Source organism: Pleurodeles waltl, chromosome 5 (genome assembly GCF_031143425.1).
Source record: "Pleurodeles waltl isolate 20211129_DDA chromosome 5, aPleWal1.hap1.20221129, whole genome shotgun sequence".
In the NCBI taxonomy this organism is placed as follows: Eukaryota; Metazoa; Chordata; class Amphibia; order Caudata; family Salamandridae; genus Pleurodeles; species Pleurodeles waltl.
In genome coordinates this window covers 1,095,068,997-1,095,093,024 of record NC_090444.1, presented here as the reverse complement: position 1 = coordinate 1,095,093,024, position 24,028 = coordinate 1,095,068,997, and positions in this window count along the sequence as shown.

Below are 24,028 nucleotides of genomic sequence, written 5' to 3'. Positions count from 1 at the left end.
CAATTGCCTCCTCGAGCATGGAGAGGGTGGAGAATAAGCTTCTGCTGATTCCTGTCACCACTTCATTGGCGAATACTGTCCAAGATGTGGAACGCTATTATTCCAATTAGACCCAGACAGATGACATTGTCTACTATGAACCACCACAAATAGTTCCATCCACAAGCTCTGCACTGCCTCCTGTGTTTGTACAGACTGCTTCTGGGTATCTCATTGACATGGATGACTTTTTGTCTGACTCACCTGCTTCTGCAACTGAGACTGTATCAAAGACATGTAAACTGTACATTTGGCTTAAGAACAATTACACACTTTATCCATGGTATTATCTGTGGATACTTTTGACATTGCTTGCCTTTCTGCTTTGGATTGGTTTCGTTATTGTCTTTTTCCTCCTGATAAATGGCCATTATCTTCCTGAACGTTCTGCTGTGGAGCCGGTAGATGAGGTTTTGACACCTTACCTATCTTTCCATAAGGTCCGAAGAGTCTGATTCCAGATGGGATTGTTTGGGATAAAGTACCATTTGCATGTACAGTCCTACTGAGGTCATTCAAATTCCATATGTGTTTAAAATTTCAATGAGTGATGTAATTACACCTGGTATTATTTCCTATGACTGAGATGTTAAAACAGTTGATTCAGTGCTGTCTGAGCTTGAATATTACACTGTATTTGAAAGTGACTATGAACACAGCAAATTATGGGGAAATGTTTTGTTATTACTGTTACGAGCATTCCTTTCTGCACCAAACCAGTGCTCTAAAATTAGTCTACAATTACACACAGTGGGAACATTGTTCAACACCACCTGTGGGTAGTCCCAAAACATATATAGATAAGTTTGCATATTTTACTGGACATGACACCAGCAACGCTGAGTCGTACTATTTCAAATTACCGTCTTCCAGAATGAGAAAATTATTGCTAACTGAGACAAAATTTATCTACTCAGATTCCTTTCTTTCCCATCTTGCTGTGGAAGGCGATGAGTTCTGGTAGAACACTATTGAATTGAAAAGTGTATGGGGAACAAAAGATTGGCAAATACAGGGTAGAGAAGGTTTTTTTAGAGCATGCCTTATTCCTTTACAAATTATATTTTTTAATGACCACTGTCCTGAAAACATCCTGTTTGGGGTAAGCAAAAATAAAATAACTGAATGTGCCCAGTATCCCTTCACCTGCTAAATTTCACAATTGGCAACCATTTTTAAATCTCACCAAAGAACAACTAACTGCTTAGGTTCAGAATGGTACCTTTAATTTCTCCGTTTCGAGACCTGGCGGTTGGTTATTGTTGCAAATGGACACAAATGAGTGCGAGGCATGTTTTGTTAATTGCTTTGGGGGTTTCAATGCAAGCCGGCCAGATCCTCGCTTTTTCTCAGCTCAACATTCATGTACCGTTACTACATACACTGTCTGTAAAATGTGATAACAATGGCTGCGTTCCTCCACTTTAAAATCTGTAAAAGAGCACCTTAGTCTCCTGTCTGAGGAAATCAATCTACAAGTTTTCTTGTTAGGACTCAGGAAGCCATGCTCAAAGTGTTTCCTGTATGCCCTATATAACAAGATCTGGAAACTATCCCAGATGGAAGCAGCTGCACGTTTAAGACAGATTGATATGGAAAAGATGGAAAGGCTTTAGCTGTTGACGATAATGGCATGAACACTCTAACAGAATTTACACCTTAATTAGTATTGTGTCATCTTTAATTGACATTATTCAGAATGACGTGTTCTTTTTACAACATGGACCAAGCCAGCTTTGTTCAATCATGCAGTTAAGTTGGACACTGAAGGTTCTCAAAAGTGGTAGTGGGCCCTGGAAGCATGTTAATATTACTCAATTTTTAGCTGCTTTTAACTTGGCCAGGCAACAACAGATAATGGCTAAAAAAGAAGCAAGTTACATCATGTTTAACATTGAGAAAGTGGAAAAGTTACCTCTCACTGTAGCAAAAATCCCCTCGCCAGTATGGCTAAAACATGGAGTAATAAATCTGCCCATTTGCTCCTTTCGTTTCATGAAATGCTTAAAGCATTTAGCAGTAGGCAGGTTTGAGTGGCTAGGAGACAGTAACATACACGAGGTGTGGGAGTTGCCTTTGATTGCAAGTGTTTGAAAGGCGCAACAGAAGTCTTTCTTAGTGGAAGCAAATGTGAGACTATTGTTAGTCATTCTATGATTTGTAAGCAGGTGTCCTTGCTCGGCCTTTGCAATGCGGAGGTCATGAATTTGGCATGCTATCTGAAGGGTACTCTCATCCAGTATTTTAGATACTTTCTAATGGAAGTTAGGTAGTTCTGAACAATCAAAGCTGCTGTGGATTGAAGCCAGGAATCGCTGATGTGATTTCAGTTACTCAAATGGTAACTTGTTGCGGCCATGTTTCATTCCCCCTTGCACTAAGAGAGAAAAGTGGCAGACTTGTGGCCCCACTTTGCTTTTTATAATGTAAACTTTGGCAACCTCAGCAGACTCAAGGCACTATTGTTCCAAAAACATGTGGCCCTGACATCAGCCATAGAGACGGATGATCTCCAGTTAGCAAGATGTTCAAGATGATCGGCCGAGATACAATCCCTATCAAATACCAACTTCCCAAAGCATTTTGGAGAATTAGTGAGCAGAATATTCAATGGATCGAATACTACGTGAATTGTGCACTTTTTTAAGGCTGTCGGTTCTAGACTTGTCAGCACCTTCCAGATCGTGTTTGGAGTAAAACCTGCAGCCATACACTCACTCTTTTCAAGTGTCTTTGGCGTATTCCCTATCACTTTGGCAATAATTGGCGGAATGCTGCTGATCCTGTTTCTGATAAGCAGTGGCTGTTCTCTCTCAGCAAAGCAGAGTGATGGAGCTACCACCAGCCCAGTTGTGTTGTGAACTCATGAAGCAGTATTTCAGAGCTTCCTTGCTTGGGGAGCTGGAGCTAGATTGGTCTTTGGCATTCAGGACGGTCTTGACATGTGTCCAGCCAGTCTTCCATTGCATCTGGTGCCTCTTTGAATGTGCACCTATTGTGTGTCTTGCCGTGCAACCTGCACCTCCTGTGGACAAGGATCTGTTAATGTTCTCGATGAGAGTTTATTCACGGACATGCCCCTTGAGACTGCGGTTGGTTCGCGAGGCATCCTATGAGCCACCAATTGTGGATTTGCTGGCTCCAACGACATCCGGCACATTAGACAATGCATCTACACAGTTCATTCTGCGCCAGAGGCTGCCGCATCCTTCTGCTCCGTGAATCATTCTGCTAACACAATGATTAACTTGTCACCTGCTGAAGTGGAATCCTATTTGGTCTCATTCTCCGTTGATGAACGCTGAGATTTTCTGCAAGACCATTTTTATTGTTAGAATTCGACCATTGGCTTTTTTTCTCAAAAAGTAAAATGTGACACCAAATTACCTTTTAATTTGGCCTGTCTGCTGGCCTGCTTGGCTTGTCGATTTAGACATTTGTCTCTTATGTATGATTTTAGTTATGCTTTTAGAATTTTATGATGGTAAATTAAAGCATGTTTAATGGTAGGCACTGGACTTTGCACCCTTGCTCTGGCAATGGGGGAGGGTGTTGTGGGTCCATTTTAGTTAGTCCCTTGGGCACAGTGATAGCTTAATTTAGGCTTGCAGCCTGTGTCCTTTTACCTAGTTATTATGCTCTGTAATCTTGACTTAAGCTTTCATTCATTTTATTATTCCTTCTTTTAATGACATTGTTTGAATTTCATTTTCAGCTGCTATTCTGCGAAAATGTCATTATCAGTGCCATGGGTGACATACTTTGCATCATGTTCTTTTCCTCAGAATCACAAGAATGAAATGGCAGGCACACAGAATTATATTTTGTATTGCTGGCCCCAAGCCTGCCCAAACAGTCCAGCGCTTAGGTACATACCCACGTCAGCTTCTGTGCATGAACATAAACATGCCCGCTATAAAACCATCTTGTAAGACAAAGGGCATTAGAAGGGGTTCCAGCTAGAATTTCCATCCATGCTGCATGATGGTTTTCAGCTTACCTCAGCCTTTGTGTCTCCATGCATCCTGACCTGGAAACTCGCAGCCTGATCTTGTACCAAGGTAACGGGGGTGGGGTGTGCTTCTAATGGACACTGTATAGATAGATTTGGCTTACATTGCCATGCTCTCACTCAGGGCTAGAGATTAGGCTTTTAGGTAAGAATTGAATAGTCATGTCATGACAATATGTTGGGATTGTTTATATTTACATCTCTAATTTTCACAATCATGAATTTGCTATTCCTCATTGTTCTAATCATCACAGCTGATGCAGTCTGTAATAGTGTGCAATCTTTTCAATAAATGTATTCAAAACTGCATATCATTTCTTGCCTACATGTGTGTAAAAGACTTGTATGTGGAGAGAAAAGTGCAAGGCTTGTTTTCATCATGATTTCCCAGAGTTCCATGCAAGGCTGCCACAAATCACCTTTACCGGTTGGGTTTTGATGAGGTGCTGCTAGTGAGCCGGGAGGGTTGGGTTACAGCTGCCAACTTGTGTAAGAGTGACTCAGTGGTCTACAACGCAGAGGTGCTGCCACCCCAAATCCAGCAGTCTCGTTGGAGTACGAGAGTCCTTATGACAAGAAGAGATTCAATGCCACTCTGTGTTTGGGTCATAGATGGAGTAAGGATCTTCTCCTTACGCCATGTCCCTATAAAACATATGAGGCAAATAAGTGTGCTGGTACCAAAGTCTTCAGCTGCATAACAGTGCTCCTTGCATCACCTCTATTCACTACACTTCTTCCAACCTACTAGGATCTCAGTTTGGATGGGGAAGCATAGACAGGCTTTTGCTGCCTCTTAGTGGTTATTTGATGCATAACAATAGAGTGATTCTTGTTAAAAACAAAAGAACTTCTTCCACTGCCCCTCGAATGGTGTGATTTCAGGTACATGGCTCAATTCTGATCCCAGACGAAACAGAATGACCCTGTCAACACGCCCAAAAGCTAAGGAATAATCTGTAAAATACATGTGCAAATTACCACCAGATCTCTGTCTCGCTTTGCTTGCCAGTAGGAAACATATGGGGGGTCATTCTGACTTTGACGGGCGGCGGAGGCCGCCCGCCAAAGTCCCGCCGGCAGAATACCGCTGCGCGGTCAAAAGACCGCCGCAGTAATTCTGAGTTTCCCGCTGGGCTGGCGGGCGACCGCCAGAAGGCCGCCCGCCAGCCCAGCGGGAAACCCCCTTCCATGAGGATGCCGGCTCCGAATGGAGCTGGCGGAGTGGAAGGGGTGCGACGGGTGCCGTTGCACCCGTCGCGATTTTCAGTGTCTGCTTGGCAGACACTGAAAATCTTGGTGGGGCCCTGTTGGGGGCCCCTGCAGTGCCCATGCCATTGGCATGGGCACTGTAGGGGCCCCCAGGGGCCCCACGACACCCGTTACCGCAAGCCAGGTTCTGGCAGTCAAAACCGCCAGAACCAGGCTGGCGGTAAGGGGGTCGGAATCCCCATGGCGGCGCTGCTTGCAGCGCCGCCATGGAGGATTCCCTTGGGCAGCGGGAAACCGGCGGGACACCGCCGGTTTCCCGTTTCTGACCGCGGCGGTAATGCCCATGGGAGCACCGCCAGCCTGTTGGCGGTGCTCCCGCGGTCGTTGGCCCTGGCGGTCCATGACCGCCAGGTTCAGAATGACCCCCATGGTGTGCTAAGGTAGTAAACATTGAATATTTTGACACAACTACCAAATGGATTGTAGATACATGCTTCTCATTTTGCTTCCTTTGTGTTGAACGGATGATGGCTGTGTATTACGACTCAGTTTTGAGACATGCGCTGAGAATTTCTCATTCAAAATGAAGTTGACTTACCAGGCACTGTTAGTCATCTGTGATTACAAGGCTCTGAACAAAGGCAACAGCTGTAAAGGTGGTGGCATGGGGCCTAGGGGCTTGCAATACAGTGTCTTTAATGGTGACAGAGAGAACATTAATGCGTATGTCAGTGCGGAATTTATCGATGACATGCTATGGTGTATCTACGTTGTTTGTGGACGGGCATACTACAGTAAAATAGTGACAGTGGTTACACTGGAAAACACTGGTTAGATTTCTTACAGATGTGTGTTTTGGACATAGATTGCTGTGATGCATCCCTTGTAGGATGAGAGGAATGGAATACTGTGCCAGTCTTGTTTGCGGACCTGGCACATGTGTTGTTGCTTCTGCTTCTTGTTGAGAAAATACTAAATTTTTGGTGCCCCCGCCATTCTTAGCTGGATTTTATTGCTGGTTTTTATCTTCTGTGCACTGAGGCACTGCTGCCCAACACCCAATGTATGTGCTGTGACCCTTAAAACATGTACTACTTTGCTAATCTCTCATTGACATATTTAAATACCTAAAGGACCATAGTATATTACAAGACGTGTTACTGGCTGAGGAGATGAGACCCTACCCAAGCATAAACCACAATCATTGTCAGGGTGAAGTCACAAGTAAACCCCAAATTAACCTGTTCTCAGCCCTTTAGTAGCCTGGCACAGAACAGCAAGGCTTAACATAGAGACAATGTGTATAGGGTTTATGGAAAACATACCAATAAAAGGATCCTGATTAAAAAAATCGAGTACATTTTAATAAATAAAACAAGACCAAACGACAAAAATTCAATCAGTAGAACCAAAGATATAGGTTTAAAGATGTCAGTGAAAATAGTGCCAAAAAGTACAAATCACCAACTGTGGATATCTGGTGGTGCCGGGTTGGGTCAGGGGAGCCTTGGGCTTTCTCCCCGACTGCTCACTGGCCTGGCAGGTGGGACAGGACCTACAGAATGCATTTGAGACCATCTTCATCCGGGTTCCAATAGAAATGGGAAACACACCTGGCGAAGGTCTTGTCTTGCTCCAGATGTCCTGCCGGGGATATTGTGAGCCAACCTCAGTAGGAAAGCCCTGTAACACTCAGGGACCACCAGCACATGGGCCGCCCCAGGTCCGTGAACCTTAGGCTCACTGTAAGGTAGGTCATTCTCCCCATAGATAAGGTGATCTCCAGAGGTATCACCTCCGGCCTGGGCCTCAGCTTGCTGCATTGAGCCCCCTAGAGTGGGGCACTCTTTCTGTGCTTTGTAAAAGTACTCTCTGATTGATCCACCCTATATTTGCCATCCAGCAAGCTCAGGCAGGTCAACCAGGATGGCAATGTCCTCCCCTGTAGGCTCAGGAGCATTCTTCTCAGGTGCCCCGTCAACCTGAACAGTGGGATTCCTCAAGGGCTGGTTCCCCACACCTCTTACTCTTCTTGGAAGCTGTCTGGGGCGCTTCCAGGCTCTCTTGACTCTGTTCCAGGGCAGCCATAGACCTTGTGGTCATACAGAACCCTCAGGCAATCTCAACATCTCCAAGTGTGACCTGAGCCCTACCTCTTTCCAGATAGTGTGCTCAAATCCTTGCCCAACAGACAATCTACAGGCATGACAGGGCTCACAGCTACTTTTAGAGAACCTGAGACTCCCTCTCCCCCACTCAAAGGGAACCAGAGCCACTGGTAGAGAACTGCCATGGTTGTCTGCGACTATGACTTGGTTGAATGTGTTAGGAAAGACCTGCTCTGAGGGCACCAGCTGATATTCCACAGTATTCATGCTGGCTTCTGTGTCCCTTCGAGCCTTCACCTGTTGCCCATTGATGGTGATCTACTGCCTATCCTTGGAAGTATTTGCAGGCATATGGGTAACACTAGGGTAACTTCTGTCTGCTCCTAATACTAACTGGGTCCACTTCCTCCCCAAGCACTATGCTCTCCAACCCAGGTATTTGTCCACAGATGAGGGGCTTTTGGGATATTTGGTGTTTCCCTTGGAGTGCCCATACTTCTAGCACTCAGTACACTGGAGGACAACCCTCCCTGTCTGTTTATCAAAAAACCCTTTCTTCTTTGGCTCACATGGTGACTGGTTACTGCTGTTCCCTTGGGAATTATTTTGGAGGCCTTTTGAGTACTCATTTTTTAGTTTTTCTCCACCCTCTTACTTAAGTTGGGACATCTGAAAACCCTTTTTGGAATCCCCCAGATACCTTTCGGACACTTTGGCGCTGGCCCAAAGGTCAGCCTCCTGGGGTCAGTCAGCTTGCTGTCCACTAGGTGCTGGTGCAGCTCTGTAAAACAAATATTGAGCATGTGCTCTCTGAGAATCAAGTTGTACATCCATTGTAATCATTCACCTTACTGCCCCTCACCTAGCCACTCAGTTCCTTATTGGAGTAGTCCAAGAAATCCACCCAAGATTGACTTGGAAGCTTGTGGCTGTCTATGAACCTTTCAGGGGTTATCCGAGAGGATGTCATGCTTCATCATAGGGTAGCTCCTTGTCAGACCGGCGCTGCAATGTCTGACGGGCTCCCCGTAAGGGGGCTCTTTGCCGGAGATCTTTTAGGTAGCAGCCGTGGTAGCGGACACTACAAGACCTGGTGTTGCGGTCAGGCGCTAATCCTGGCAAGAGAGTGAAAACTAAAAATGGTTCCCAGTCTTAATAGGAGCGAGTCAATTTAATTAAACAATGGAATAAGACCGGGACCAAGATTAAAAACAGAGAGAAAGTGTAAAATGAGGAATAATGCTCAACCACTTTCTGTATGGTGCTGGAGCTTAAGGAGATTATCGTCGGGCTCCTAGGACATGGTCAACATGTTTCGCGTACAGTGGTCTAACAAGATCCTATGACGCTTCTTCAGGACCAATACATACTAAGACTTCTCCTGTCTATATAACCAAAAGTTTGCAAAAATGTCAAACAAATCATATAGTCACTTACATTGAAGTTCACTAATTGTCAGAAACCTTTAATAGTCGCCCTAGAAAATACAAACAAATCATTTTGATAAAAACACACGGAAAAATAAGGAAGGACACCTGTGACACAACAGTGTGTAGTAACCAGTTGTGTAAAAATATAATGACACAATATGCTTACCATCCCTTGCTACATGGGGGGCCCCTTGGGAAGTAGCATGCCGAAAGCGGTCACTACTAATAGAATGGTAAAGTAGACACCATGAATGCAGTGTAATCAAAACAGTCACATTCACTACTATAGGTCGGTTGGTTAAATTGCTTATGAACATCAAGCACATTATTAGTCCATGTCACATGGGAATTCATACACAGACTCGTCACTAGTATTTATGACATTTGTTAAAGGAAAACTGAAAGGGATAAAACAGTTTTACAGCAGAAAATATTGGTAACAAGGCTTGGTGAGTATTGTAGCAGAGTGTAATAGTCTGCGTGGTGATTTACAAAGTCAGAAACACACTGGCAAAGCGTGGTTGTCCATAAAATATTAAGGGATTAGCCCGACCTAAGTCAGTTAGTACTTTTGGGAGATGTCATTAGTTAAGCTCAATATACGACCCCAGAGTAAATAAGTAACCGAAAAGAGCGTTAAACACACAAACGCGAGGTCCCTTACTTTGTGGATGACGGCAGTCTGCAGGGGAACCTACCCTAACGTGCTCTCCCGGAAAGACAACTTCCCGACTCGGTGCGAGTCTTTTAAGGAGAAGTTTCCCGGCAGAAATGGGAAAGGGTGGTCAAGACTGTGAAAGGACTACACTCCGGGAACTGCATCAGAGCGAGTCTCATAAATAAAAGAAGGACGCAAGCAAATTTACGGCGGCCATCTTTGAGAACAGGGATATAATAGACTAGAACGAGCATTACTCCAATAGCCTCGTGGGTGGTAGTAAAAACAAAAGATGGACTGAAAACAGCGTCGGCCATCTTAGAATGGCTGGAACTGATTAGTGAGTTATATCACTAAATACAATGAGTGGTTTAGAGTGGGAAGCCGGAAAAAACGCCCTAGTAGGCAAAAGAATAGTGTTAGAAATGGGGTTTTTGGTTGGCAGTTAGGTTGCCCTCTGTCCAAGCAAGAACCCTCACTCTAGTCAGGGTAAGTCACACACAATCCAAAATCAGCCTGTGCTCACCCTCCGGTAGCTTGGCACGAGCAGTCAGGCTTAACTTAGAAGGCAATGTGTAAAGCATTTGTGCAATAAATCATACAACACCATAGTATAACACCACAAAAATACACCACACAGTGTTTAGAAAAATATAGAATATTTATCTGGATAATTGTAGGTCAAAACGATCAAAGTTGCAATACGAATTTGTAAAGATATCACTGAAAAGTGATATTAAGAGTCTTTAAGTCTTTAGAAAGCAATAAAGTGTCTTTCAAGCACAGAGTACCTGGTTTCTGGTGAGAAATCTCCTCAGAGGGCCACAGGAGAAGAGATGCGTGGAAAAAGGGGTGTGTGCGTCGTTTTCCGCTCAGCACACACAGACTTGCGTCGTTCTTTTCCACGCGGGGAAGTCGGGCGTCGTTTTGCGGCGCGCAGACAGTCTCTTTTTGTGGATCGCGGGGATTACCAGATGTCCCGGGTCTGTGCGTGGGTTCTCCTGCTTATTTTCCGGCTGCGCGTCGTTCTGCGGGGCTGCGCGTCGAAGTTTCGATCTCACGGTAGGCGTCGCGTCGATTTCTCCTTGGAAGTCGGGCGTCGTTTTCCTTGCGAGGCCGTGCGTTGAAATTTTGGTCTCACGGCAGGCGTCGCGTCGATTTCTCCTTGGAAGTCGGGCGGCGTTGTCCTTGCGAGGCCGTGCGTCAAAGTTTCGCACTCACGGTAGGCGTCGCGTCGATTTCTCCTTGGAAGTCGGGCGGCTTTGTCCTTGCGAGGTTGTGCGTCGAAGTCTCGATCGTCCCGAGGGCGTCGCGTTGATCAGCGTCGGTGTGCGGCGTTTTTCTCGCCGCGAAACAAGCTGTGCGTCGAAATTTTCGGCGCACGGAGCGTCCACGTGAAAGGCAGAAGTCTTTTTGGTCCTGAGACTTCAAGGAACAGGAGGCAAGCTCTATCCAAGCCCTTGGAGAGCACTTTTACAGCCAGACAAGAGTTCAGCAAGGCAGCAGGCCAACAGCAAGGCAGCAGTCCTTTGTAGAAAAGCAGACAGGTGAGTCCTTTGAGCAGCCAGGCAGTTCAGCAAGGCAGCAGGCCAACAGCAAGGCAGCAGTCCTTTGTAGAAAAGCAGACAGGTGAGTCCTTTGAGCAGCCAGGCAGTTCTTCTTGGCAGGATGTAGTTTCTGGTTCAGGTTTCTTCTCCAGCAAGTGTCTGATGAGGTAGGGCAGAGGCCCTGTTTTATACTAAGTTGTGCCTTTGAAGTGGGGGTGATTTCAAAGAGTCTCTAAGAAATGCAACAAGTTCCCTTTCAGCTCAATCCTGTCTGCCAGAGTCCCAGTAGGGGGTGTGGCAGTCCTTTGTGTGAGGGCAGGCCCTCCACCCTCCCAGCCCAGGAAGACCCATTCAAAATGCAGATGTATGCAAGTGAGGCTGAGTACCCTGTGTTTGGGGTGTGTCTGAGTGAATGCACAAGGAGCTGTCAACTAAACCTAGCCAGACGTGGATTGAAGGGCACAACAAGTTTTTAGTGCAAAGAAATGCTCACTTTCTAAAAGTGGCATTTCTAGAATAGTAATATTAAATCCGACTTCACCAGTCAGCAGGATTTTAGATTACCATTCTGGCCATACTAAATATGACCTTCCTGCTCCTTTCAGATCAGCAGCTGCCACTTCAACAGTGTATGAGGGCAGCCCCAATGTTAGCCTATGAAGGGAGCAGGCCTCACAGTAGTGTAAAAACGAATTTAGGAGTTTTACACTACCAGGACATATAACTACACAGGTACATGTCCTGCCTTTTACCTACACAGCACCCTGCTCTAGGGGTTACCTAGGGCACACATTAGGGATGACTTATATGTAGAAAAAGGGGAGTTCTAGGCTTGGCAAGTACTTTTAAATGCCAAGTCGAAGTGGCAGTGAAACTGCACACACAGGCCTTGCAATGGCAGGCCTGAGACAAGGTTAAGGGGCTACTGAGGTGGGTGGCACAACCAGTGCTGCAGGCCCACTAGTAGCATTTAATCTACATGCCCTAGGCACATGTAGTGCACTCTAATAGGGACTTACAGGTAAATTAAATAGTCAATCATGGATAAACCAATCAATAGTACAATTTACACAGAGAGCATAGGCACTTTAGCACTGGTTAGCAGTGGTAAAGTGCTCAGAGGTCAAAAGCCAACAACAACAGGTCAGAAAAAATAGGAGGAAGGAGGCAAAAAGTTTGGGGATGTCCCTGTCAAAAAGCCAGGTCCAACATGACCCCCCACCAGCCTAAAGCCAGGGGAGAACAATCACTATCCTGATGTACTTCCCTGTTTGAGGCGACAGAACAAGGACCCAGGCCCACAACAGCAGGGGCATGCTCCAGTTCTTCGCCTTCCTGACTCCAATTGGATCCCTCTGTCCATACTCTCAGGGCCCACTAAGCCCATCCATGGGGAACCTTTCTCCTTTCCTGCGGATCCCATCTGTGCAGCACCTAACCTTACATTGCTCACAGATGTATCCCAGGAGCAGGATAGTACCACCAGGACCAACACAGTGGTGTTGCCCATTCTATCCCCGGGGTGGGACGCTTGTCCCCTCCCCAGGGATAACTCTGTCCACCCGGACAGCAAGCCACAGTGATTACTGACAGCTGCCAGGGAGGAGAGCCAGGCCCCAGGCCTCTCAAAGCTCTCCAACCACTGTGGCTGTGGAGAGTGGGGGGCGGTAGCCCCAGGTGCTGGGCACCCTTTAACCACTCTTCCTTCCACCAGGTCAGGGATGACAGCCTGAACCTGGTCCTCCCCTCTGGGGCTTTGTACCCTCCCTCCTGGAGCGGTACCCCCAGAGTCCAACATGGCCAGGGGGCTTACAGAAGTCGCCCTGTACCATTCCTCCACCAGTGCAGGGCTGTTAACCTGCCACTGGCCCTCCAACCTGGGGTCTGTACCTTCAGGTTGGACTAGGGCCCGGGGTGAGGCTTCCCTCCCCCTGCCCTCCCTTCTGGGGTCCAGCACCCTCCAACTAGGAGTGGCCTCCTCAGAAGACAACATGGTAGGGGCACTGTTATCAGTAGCCCCTCCCTCCAGGTCCGGGGGGACACCCTGAACCTGGTCTTCCAGCCCAGGGTCTGTACCCTCAGACTGGATCACCGCCTGGCAAACCAGGACTTCCTGGGAGGCACACCTACCCCCCACCAGGTCAGAGTTTAACCTCTGCACCTGCCCATTCAACTCAGAGTCACCACCCTGAAGTTGAACAATTGCCTGGCACGCCAGGACTTCCTGGAGGGCACACTGACCCTCCACCAGGTCAGAGTTTAACCTCTGCACCTGACCATTCAACTCAGAGTCACCACCCTGAAGTTGAACAATTGCCTGGCACACCAGGACTTCCTGGAGGGCACACTGACCCTCCACCAGGTCAGAGTTTAACCTCTGCACCTGACCACTCAACTCAGAGTCACCACCCTGAAGTTGAACAATTGCCTGGCGCACCAGGACTTTCTGGGAGGCACACCTACCTCCCACCAGGTCAGAGTTTAACCTCTGAGCCTGGTTCCCCAACCCAGGGTCACCACCCTGAGGTTGGGCAATTGCCTGGCACGCCAGGACTTTCTGGGGGGCACACCTACCCCCCACCAGGTCAGAGTTTAACCTCTGAACCTGGTCATCCAACCCAGAGTCAACACCCTGAGGTTGGACAATTGCCTGGCACAGCAGGGCTTCTTGGGAGGCACACCTACCTCCCACCATGTCAGAGTTTAACCTCTGAACCTGGGTATCCAACCCAGAGTCAGCACTCTGAGGTTGAACAATTGCCTGGCACGCCAGGACTTTCTGGAGGGCACACTGACCCTCCACCAGGTCAGAGTTTAACCTCTGAACTGGGCCATTCAACTCAGAGTTACCACCCTGAAGTAGAACAATCGCCTGGCACGCCAGGACTTCCTGGAGGGCACACTGACCCTCCACCAGGTCAGAGTTTAACCTCTGAACCTGGTTCTCCAACCTAGGGTCACCATCCTGAGGTTGGACAACTGCCTGGTACACCAGGGCTTTCTGGGGGGCACACCTACCCCCCACCAGGTCAGAGGTTAACCTCTGAACCTGGATATCCAACCCAGAGTCACCACCCTGAGGTTGAACCATTGCCTGGCAGGCCAGGACTTTCAGGGAGGCACACCTACCTCCCACCAGGTCAGAGTTTAACCTTTGAGCCTGGTTCTCCAACCCAGGGTCACCACCCTGAGGTTGAACCATTGCCTGGTATACCAGGACTTTCTGGGGGGCACACCTACCCCCCACCAGGTCAGAGTTTGACCTCTGAACCGGGTTAGCCAACCCAGAGTCACCACCCTGAGGTTGGGCAATTGCCTGGCACCCCAGGACTTTCTGGGAGGCACACCTACCTCCCACCAGGTCAGAGTTTAACCTCTGAGCCGGGGCATCCAACCCAGAGTCGACACCCTGAGGTTGGACAACTGCCTGGCACGCCAGGACTTTCTGGGGGGCACACCTACCCCCCACCAGGTCAGAGTTTGACCTCTTCACCTGGTAAGCCAACCCAGAGTCACCACCCTGAGGTTGAGCCATTGCCTGGCATTCCAGGACTTTCTGGGGGGCACATCTACCCCCCACCAGGTCAAAGTTTAACCTCTGAACCCGGTTATCCAACCCAGAGTCACCACCCTGAGGTTGAATCCTTGCCTGGCATGCCAGGACTTCCTGGGGGGCACTCTCACCCCCCACAAGGGACACGCCGTCCCCAAGGGCCACACAAGAGTCTGGTTGGCGCAGGTCTCCCGACCTCTGCCCATCCGGCAGAGTCTGGGTTTCCCCCAAACCAGAAACGGTCTCACCTGGGTCATTCCTGGGGGGCTCTGCTCTCAGAGCTGACCCCTGACTTTCAAGATCCTCCACTGGGGTCTGCCACCCCCTCTCAACCCTATGTCTGGACTTCTGCACCCCCTCACTAGGAGTGGTACTGCCAGACACCAGAACTGTTGGGATGCTGTCTACAGTCATCCCCCCAAGTTCTTCTGCCACTGCGGGGCTTCCCTCAAAAGGTGGCCCTACGGTACAGGTTAGGCTCTGAGACCTACCTGGGACACTACAATCCTTTCCCACCTCACTTGGTCGGGAACCACCTAGACCACTCCCTTCAGGAGCACCCCCAAATGCCTCTTCAGACTCTCTGGTACTCACCCAAAAGTCTGCCTCCACTGTAAGTTCCCTGGGGTCAGAGAACTCACACTCCACCTGGTGTTGGCGTAGCTCTGGAAAATAAGGACCAGACATATGCTCTCCAGCAATTACATCACTCTGCCCTTCACATGTATTAACCACAGTACCCTTCACCCAACCACCTAGTAACTCAACCTTGTAAAAGCACTCTACTTCACCCTCCTGAGACTGGTGAGACAGTATCTGACTGTCCCTGACACTCAACCCAAACTCTTCTGGGATGTCTCTACACTCTATATCCAGGACGTCCACCAGGGGGGAACCCTTTTCTCTGTCACTCTCTGCTAGAGTCAGTAAAGTGTCCCTCCCCCAGTAGGAATATGACTCCCTGTGCCAGTTCCCCAATCCTTCTCAGGGACCCTGTGCATAACGGGAACTACCTCATACCCTTGAACCGCCTGGGGTGTGTCAACTCTCTTCTTCAAGTTGGGTACCACATCTCTGGGCTTGTGCCCTTCTTCAGCAGTACTAGATGCAAGATTTTTGCTGCCACCATCTGAACTGGACTCAGCCCTTCCGGCCTCCAGTTTCAGCTCTTTACAGCTCAGCTCTTGAGCTGCAATCTTTTCTTCTTCCAGGGCTAAGAGACTTGCTGCCTCAGCCCTTTCAATAAACTCATCTAGCTCTTCCATCCACCGTGCTTGAGCCATGAGCCATTCTTTTTTCACTGGGTCTCTTTCCTCATCTGAGTCGTCCTCCTCCTCCTCTGAGGGGTACTTAGTCATTTGGTTTCTTGCTGCCTCTCTCTCTGCCCATCTGTCTTCCTCCCAGACTATGTAGGCACGTAGCATCTCTGCTTTAGTAGATCTCTTTGCTACAGGAAGGCCACATTCTCTGCAAAGCTTCCTTAGGTCAGCCTTAGTGAGGTGGTCAGTAGGCAAAAAGAATAAGTAGGTAAGCGATCCCATTCTGATAGGATCTTACCAGCAAAAACCAAAATCCAAAGTCCAAAATATCAATAGTATATCCAGGAGGACATCAGAGACCAAAAGTAAAAAAAAAATAAAAAAATCAAGTTGACCTTCAACTGTGGGTAGGTAGTGAAATACCTAGCTACTGTATGTCACTGCACAAACACAAGTCCTATCCTCACCGCTGATCACCAATGTTAGAAATGGGGTTTTTGGTTGGCAGTTAGGTTGCCCTCTGTCCAAGCAAGAACCCTCACTCTAGTCAGGGTAAGTCACACACAATCCAAAATCAGCCTGTGCTCACCCTCCGGTAGCTTGGCACGAGCAGTCAGGCTTAACTTAGAAGGCAATGTGTAAAGCATTTGTGCAATAAATCATACAACACCATAGTATAACACCACAAAAATACACCACACAGTGTTTAGAAAAATATAGAATATTTATCTGGATAATTGTAGGTCAAAACGATCAAAGTTGCAATACGAATTTGTAAAGATATCACTGAAAAGTGATATTAAGAGTCTTTAAGTCTTTAGAAAGCAATAAAGTGTCTTTCAAGCACAGAGTACCTGGTTTCTGGTGAGAAATCTCCTCAGAGGGCCACAGGAGAAGAGATGCGTGGAAAAAGGGGTGTGTGCGTCGTTTTCCGCTCAGCACACACAGACTTGCGTCGTTCTTTTCCACGCGGGGAAGTCGGGCGTCGTTTTCCGGCGCGCAGACAGTCTCTTTTTGTGGATCGCGGGGATTACCAGATGTCCCGGGTCTGTGCGTGGGTTCTCCTGCTTATTTTCCGGCTGCGCGTCGTTCTGCGGGGCTGCGCGTCGAAGTTTCGATCTCACGGTAGGCGTCGCGTCGATTTCTCCTTGGAAGTCGGGCGTCGTTTTCCTTGCGAGGCCGTGCGTCGAAATTTTGGTCTCACGGCAGGCGTCGCGTCGATTTCTCCTTGGAAGTCGGGCGGCGTTGTCCTTGCGAGGCCGTGCGTCAAAGTTTCGCACTCACGGTAGGCGTCGCGTCGATTTCTCCTTGGAAGTCGGGCGGCTTTGTCCTTGCGAGGTTGTGCGTCGAAGTCTCGATCGTCCCGAGGGCGTCGCGTTGATCAGCGTCGGTGTGCGGCGTTTTTCTCGCCGCGAAACAAGCTGTGCGTCGAAATTTTCGGCGCACGGAGCGTCCACGTGAAAGGCAGAAGTCTTTTTGGTCCTGAGACTTCAAGGAACAGGAGGCAAGCTCTATCCAAGCCCTTGGAGAGCACTTTTACAGCCAGACAGGAGTTCAGCAAGGCAGCAGGCCAACAGCAAGGCAGCAGTCCTTTGTAGAAAAGCAGACAGGTGAGTCCTTTGAGCAGCCAGGCAGTTCAGCAAGGCAGCAGGCCAACAGCAAGGCAGCAGTCCTTTGTAGAAAAGCAGACAGGTGAGTCCTTTGAGCAGCCAGGCAGTTCTTCTTGGCAGGATGTAGTTTCTGGTTCAGGTTTCTTCTCCAGCAAGTGTCTGATGAGGTAGGGCAGAGGCCCTGTTTTATACTAAGTTGTGCCTTTGAAGTGGGGGTGATTTCAAAGAGTCTCTAAGAAATGCAACAAGTTCCCTTTCAGCTCAATCCTGTCTGCCAGAGTCCCAGTAGGGGGTGTGGCAGTCCTTTGTGTGAGGGCAGGCCCTCCACCCTCCCAGCCCAGGAAGACCCATTCAAAATGCAGATGTATGCAAGTGAGGCTGAGTACCCTGTGTTTGGGGTGTGTCTGAGTGAATGCACAAGGAGCTGTCAACTAAACCTAGCCAGACGTGGATTGAAGGGCACAACAAGTTTTTAGTGCAAAGAAATGCTCACTTTCTAAAAGTGGCATTTCTAGAATAGTAATATTAAATCCGACTTCACCAGTCAGCAGGATTTTAGATTACCATTCTGGCCATACTAAATATGACCTTCCTGCTCCTTTCAGATCAGCAGCTGCCACTTCAACAGTGTATGAGGGCAGCCCCAATGTTAGCCTATGAAGGGAGCAGGCCTCACAGTAGTGTAAAAACGAATTTAGGAGTTTTACACTACCAGGACATATAACTACACAGGTACATGTCCTGCCTTTTACCTACACAGCACCCTGCTCTAGGGGTTACCTAGGGCACACATTAGGGATGACTTATATGTAGAAAAAGGGGAGTTCTAGGCTTGGCAAGTACTTTTAAATGCCAAGTCGAAGTGGCAGTGAAACTGCACACACAGGCCTTGCAATGGCAGGCCTGAGACAAGGTTAAGGGGCTACTGAGGTGGGTGGCACAACCAGTGCTGCAGGCCCACTAGTAGCATTTAATCTACATGCCCTAGGCACATGTAGTGCACTCTAATAGGGACTTACAGGTAAATTAAATAGTCAATCATGGATAAACCAATCAATAGTACAATTTACACAGAGAGCATAGGCACTTTAGCACTGGTTAGCAGTGGTAAAGTGCTCAGAGGTCAAAAGCCAACAACAACAGGTCAGAAAAAATAGGAGGAAGGAGGCAAAAAGTTTGGGGATGTCCCTGTCAAAAAGCCAGGTCCAACAAATAGTATGGGCCACAGAGTAATAAAACGGGGCTCCCTAAAACCATAGTCTCTCACAGTCAGTCCAATTAGGATGGAAATAAAAATAAAAACCAGAACAAATATAGATAGAAGATACTGAATACTCGGTGGTAAATCCTTTTAAAAGGGTTGATTAGGCGGACAATGTTGTCCAGGGAATGGCATCGTTCAACCCATCTGTGTCAGTGTGAAGCTTGAAAACCCACCGTTGTTCCAGTCTGAACAAGGGGTGCAGAGAGTCAGTAGTGATTCTAGGGGCGTCAAGTACGACCCATCTTAAATCATCGGGACTGTGGGGAGCATCTAGGAAGTGTGCGCATAATTTTGTTGTAATGCGTCCACACCTGATGTTGCTCCTATGTTCGTTAATTCGTATTTTAACTGGTCTAGAAGTCATGCCCACATAACGTAGCCCGCATGGACACGTAATCATGTAAATGCAGTTTTTAGTGTTGCAATTCGTGTGTTTTGTCAGGTGCCATTGGCCTATAGGTGCCAAATCTAAAGTTTTGTTGGGGCTAGTCAATTGACAGACATTACAGTGTCCACAGGGATAGTGTCCAGTTACAGGTGGAAGATTCCAGAGTGTAGTTTGTGTCTGTGTTCGCAATGTGTCTTTTGGACGGGTATGGACTATCAGATCTTTAATATTTTTAGATTGTTTAAATGCAAATAGGGGCCTAGGAATGGTATTGCCCCCATTGTTAAGGATAGGCCACCTTTGATTAATCAGTTTTTATATCTGGTTAGATAGTGGGGTGAAAGTAGATACACAAGTCAACCGTCTATTCGTGGCTCTAGTGTTAGTTTGAAGTAAAGAGTCACAATTATTGTTCCTTGCTCTCTTACGAGCTCGTTTGATGACATGTTGGGGATAATGTCGTTCAAGGAGTTTAGTTTGAAGATCATCTGCTTGGGTATTGTATTCTTGTACTGAGGAACAGTTTCGTCGTAGTCACAAGAATTGGCCAAATGGTAAGTTGTCATGGAGGGATTTAGGATGATGACTCTCGTACATTAGCAGGCTGTTGCGATCTGTAGGTTTATGGTAAGTGCAGGTTAATAATTTACCCTGTTCAATTGTAATCAGTAAGTCCAAAAAATGAACCTCCCTATCCGACACCGTAGAAGTGAATTTCAAATATGGGTTTAGTGTGTTTACCCACTCAGTCAGTGAACTAGCTGTAGCCAAAGGGCCTTGCCATACAACCAAGATGTCGTCAATGTACTGACGCCACAATTTTATGTTATCGGTGAAAGGATTGGAAGCTGGTAAGATGAATTCTTTTTCAAAGTTATACATATAGAGGCATGCCAAGCTGGGAGCAAAGGTACTTTCCATGCTAATACCTCTAATCTGATGATAGAATTGATCTTCAAAGCGAAATACATTTTCTTTCATTGCTAATGTGGCACATTGCATGATAAATGCAATGGGTGGTGTTAAATTGTCACTGTTGTGCTGTAGTAGAGATTCCACTACTTGTAGAGTTGCATCTTGGGGTATATTAGTATAGAGAGCCTCCACGTCCATAGTAATTGGTGCTTGGACATCTCCTGTGTTATTAATAGTCTCAATCAGATTTAATACGTCTTTAGTGTCCTGTAAATAAGTGGAGGAGCCCTTTACAAGTGGTTGTAGAAAGTGATTGCAGAAGATCGATAAGGGCTCGAGGATCGAACCAATCCCAGATACAATTGGTCGCCCCGGGGGAAATTGTGTACCTTTGTGAATTTTAGGTAAGCAATAGAAATAGGGAGTAACCGGATTGATTGTATCTAGGAAAGAAGCTTCTTTAGGGGTAATCCATTCATTGTTGGATGCCTCTGAGATCATAACCGTTATCTGTGTTTGAAGTTTTGGAGTAGGGTCACGCGGAATAAAGGCGTAGTAGGTCTCATCCCCTAGCAAGCGTAGGCATTCCTTGCGATAGTCGTCAGTGTTCATTAGAACAATAGCGCCTCCCTTGTCAGCTTGTTTTATAACGACGGATTTATCGTTAGACAATCCCTTGAGAGCCTTCTTCTCGATAGTCGAGATGTTGATGAAAGGGCGTTGCGGGCGTATAGATGCGAGATCCGCAAGAACAGCTTTTTCAAATGTTTGAACTTCGCAGGGGACAGCCGACAGAGGGGGGACAAATGTAGATTTGGGTCTCAGCCCAGAGTCCCCCGGTGTGCTGTTCGCCGGGCGGTCGTCAAAATAGAATTGCAGTCGGATTTTGCGAAAAAATTGTGAAAGTTCGCAATTGAGTCGAAAAAGATCCTCAGATGGAGTGGGGACAAACCCTAAACCTCGATTAAACCCTAACCCTAAATCTCCATGTCCGTGAGAATTCTTGAGGACAGGTTCACTACTAAGTTTTCGGGGGCTGGTGCTTGCCCTGGCTCCTGGTGACCATTTGAGGTTCTTCTCTGGACCAGTGCACACGTTTGCCTCTGCCTCTTCTTCTGCCTCTCCCTCTGCCCCGGCCTTGGCCTAAAAAAGGCATGAATGGCATCATGGGGCGGGGTTGATAGAATGGATATGGTGGTTGCCAAGGCATTTGGTGGCTGCCAGGGAACTGAGGATAATTATAGAAGGGTTGAGGGAGAGAGCTCTCATCTGTACTCCATCCATCTGAGGACGAACCAAAGAATTCTTGACTAACCAGAAAATCTCTAAACTCCAAAAGGATATCACTAGATTCAGTAGGGAAAAGATATATCCCTATATTCAAGATGATTTTGACACACAATCACGCTCTTCTGACGAGTCACAGTCCTACTCCAGAAAGCCCCGCAACAACAGCAACAGTTCGTCCTCAGATGGATGGAGTACAGATGAGAGCTCTCTCCCTCAACCCTTCTATAATTATCCTCAGTTCCATGGCAGCCACCAAATGCCTTGGCAACCACACTATCCATTCTATCAACCCCACCCCATGATGCCATTCATGCCTTTTTTAGGCCAAGGCCGGGGCAGAGGGAGAGGCAGAAGAAGAGGCAGAGGCAAACGGGTGCACTGGTCCAGAGAAGAACCTCAAATGGTCACCAGGAGCCAGGGCAAGCACCAGCCCCCGAAAACTCAGTAGTGAACCTGTCCTCAAGAATTCTCACGGACATGGAGATAACAGCACTTAATCGAGGTTTAGGGTTTGTCCCCACTCCATCTGAGGATCTTTTTCGACTCAATTGCGAACTTTCACAATTTTTTCGCAAAATCCGACTGCAATTCTATTTTGACGACCGCCCGGCGAACAGCACACCGGGGGACTCTGGGCTTAGACCCAAATCTACATTTGTCCCCCCTCTGTCGGCTGTCCCCTGCGAAGTTCAAACATTTGAAAAAGCTGTTCTTGCAGATCTCGCATCTATACGCCCGCAACACCCTTTCATCAACATCTCGACTATCGAGAAGAAGGCTCTCGAGGGATTGTCTAACGATAAATCCTTCGTTATAAAACAAGCTGACAAGGGAGGCGCTATTGTTCTAATGAACACTGACGACTATCGCAAGGAATGCCTACGCTTGCTAGGGGATGAGACCTACTACGCCTTTATTCCGCGTGACCCTACTCCAAAACTTCAAACTCAGAAAAGGGTTATGATCTCAGAGGCATCCAACAATGAATGGATTACCCCTAAAGAAGCTTCTTTCCTAGATACAATCAATCCGGTTACTCCCTATTTCTATTGCTTACCTAAAATTCACAAAGGTACACAATTTCCCCCGGGGCGACCAATTGTATCTGGGATTGGTTCGATCCTCGAGCCCTTATCGATCTTCTGCAATCACTTTCTACAACCACTTGTAAAGGGCTCCTCCACTTATTTACAGGACACTAAAGACGTATTAAATCTGATTGAGACTATTAATAACACAGGAGATGTCCAAGCACTAATTACTATGGACGTGGAGGCTCTCTATACTAATATACCCCAAGATGCAACTCTACAGGTAGTGGAATCTCTACTACAGCACAATAGTGACAATTTAACATCACCCATTGCATTTATCATGCAATGTGCCACATTAGCAATGAAAGAAAATTTCTTTCGCTTTGAAGATCAATTCTATCATCAGATTAGAGGTACTAGCATGGGAAGTACCTTTGCTCCCAGCTTGGCATGCCTCTATATGTATAACTTTGAAAAATAATTCATCTTACCAGCTTCCAATCCTTTCACCGATAACATAAAATTGTGGCGTCAGTACATTGACGACATCTTGGTTGTATGGCAAGGCCCTTTGGCTACAGCTAGTTCACTGACTGAGTGGGTAAACACACTAAACCCATATTTGAAATTCACTTCTACGGTGTCGGATAAGGAGGTTAATTTTTTGGACTTACTGATTACAATTGAACAGGGTAAATTATTAACCTGCACTTACCATAAACCTACAGATCGCAACAGCCTGCTAATGTACGAGAGTCATCATCCTAAATCCCTCCGTGACAACTTACCATTTGGCCAATTCTTGCGACTACGACTAAACTGTTCCTCAATACAAGAATACAATACCTAAGCAGATGATCTTCAAACTAAACTCCTTGAACGACATTATCCCCAACATGTCATCAACCGAGCTCGTAAGAGAGCAAGGAACAATAATCGTGACTCTTTACTTCAAACTAACACTAGAGCCACGAATAGACGGTTGACTTGTGTATCTACTTTCACCCCACTATCTAACCAGATAAAAAAACTGATTAATCAAAGGTGGCCTATCCTTAACAGTGGGGGCAATACCATTCCTAGGCCCCTATTTGCATTTAAACGATCTAAAAATATTAAAGATCTGATAGTCCATACCCGTCCAAAAGACACATTGCGATCACAGACACAAACTACACTCTGGAATCTTCCACCTGTAACTGGACACTATCCCTGTGGACACTGTAATGTCTGTCAATTGACTAGCCCCAACAAAACTTTAGATTTGGCACCTATAGGCCAATGGCACCTGACAAAACACACGAATTGCAACACTAAAAACTGCATTTACATTTATTACGTGTCCATGCGGGCTACGTTATGTGGGCATGACTTCTAGACCAGTTAAAATACGAATTAACGAACATAGGAGCAACATCAGGTGTGGACGCATTACAACAGAATTATGCGCACACTTCCTAGATGCTCCCCACAGTCCCGATTATTTAAGATGGGTCGTACTTGACGCCCCTAGAATCACTACTGACTCTCTGTACCACTTGTTCAGACTGGAACAACGGTGGGTTTTCAAGCTTCACACTGACACAGATGGGTTGAACGATGCCATTCCCTGGACAACATTGTCCGCCTAATCAACCCTTTTAAAAGGATTTACCACCGAGTATTCAGTATCTTCTATCTATATTTGTTCTGGTTTTTATTTTTATTTC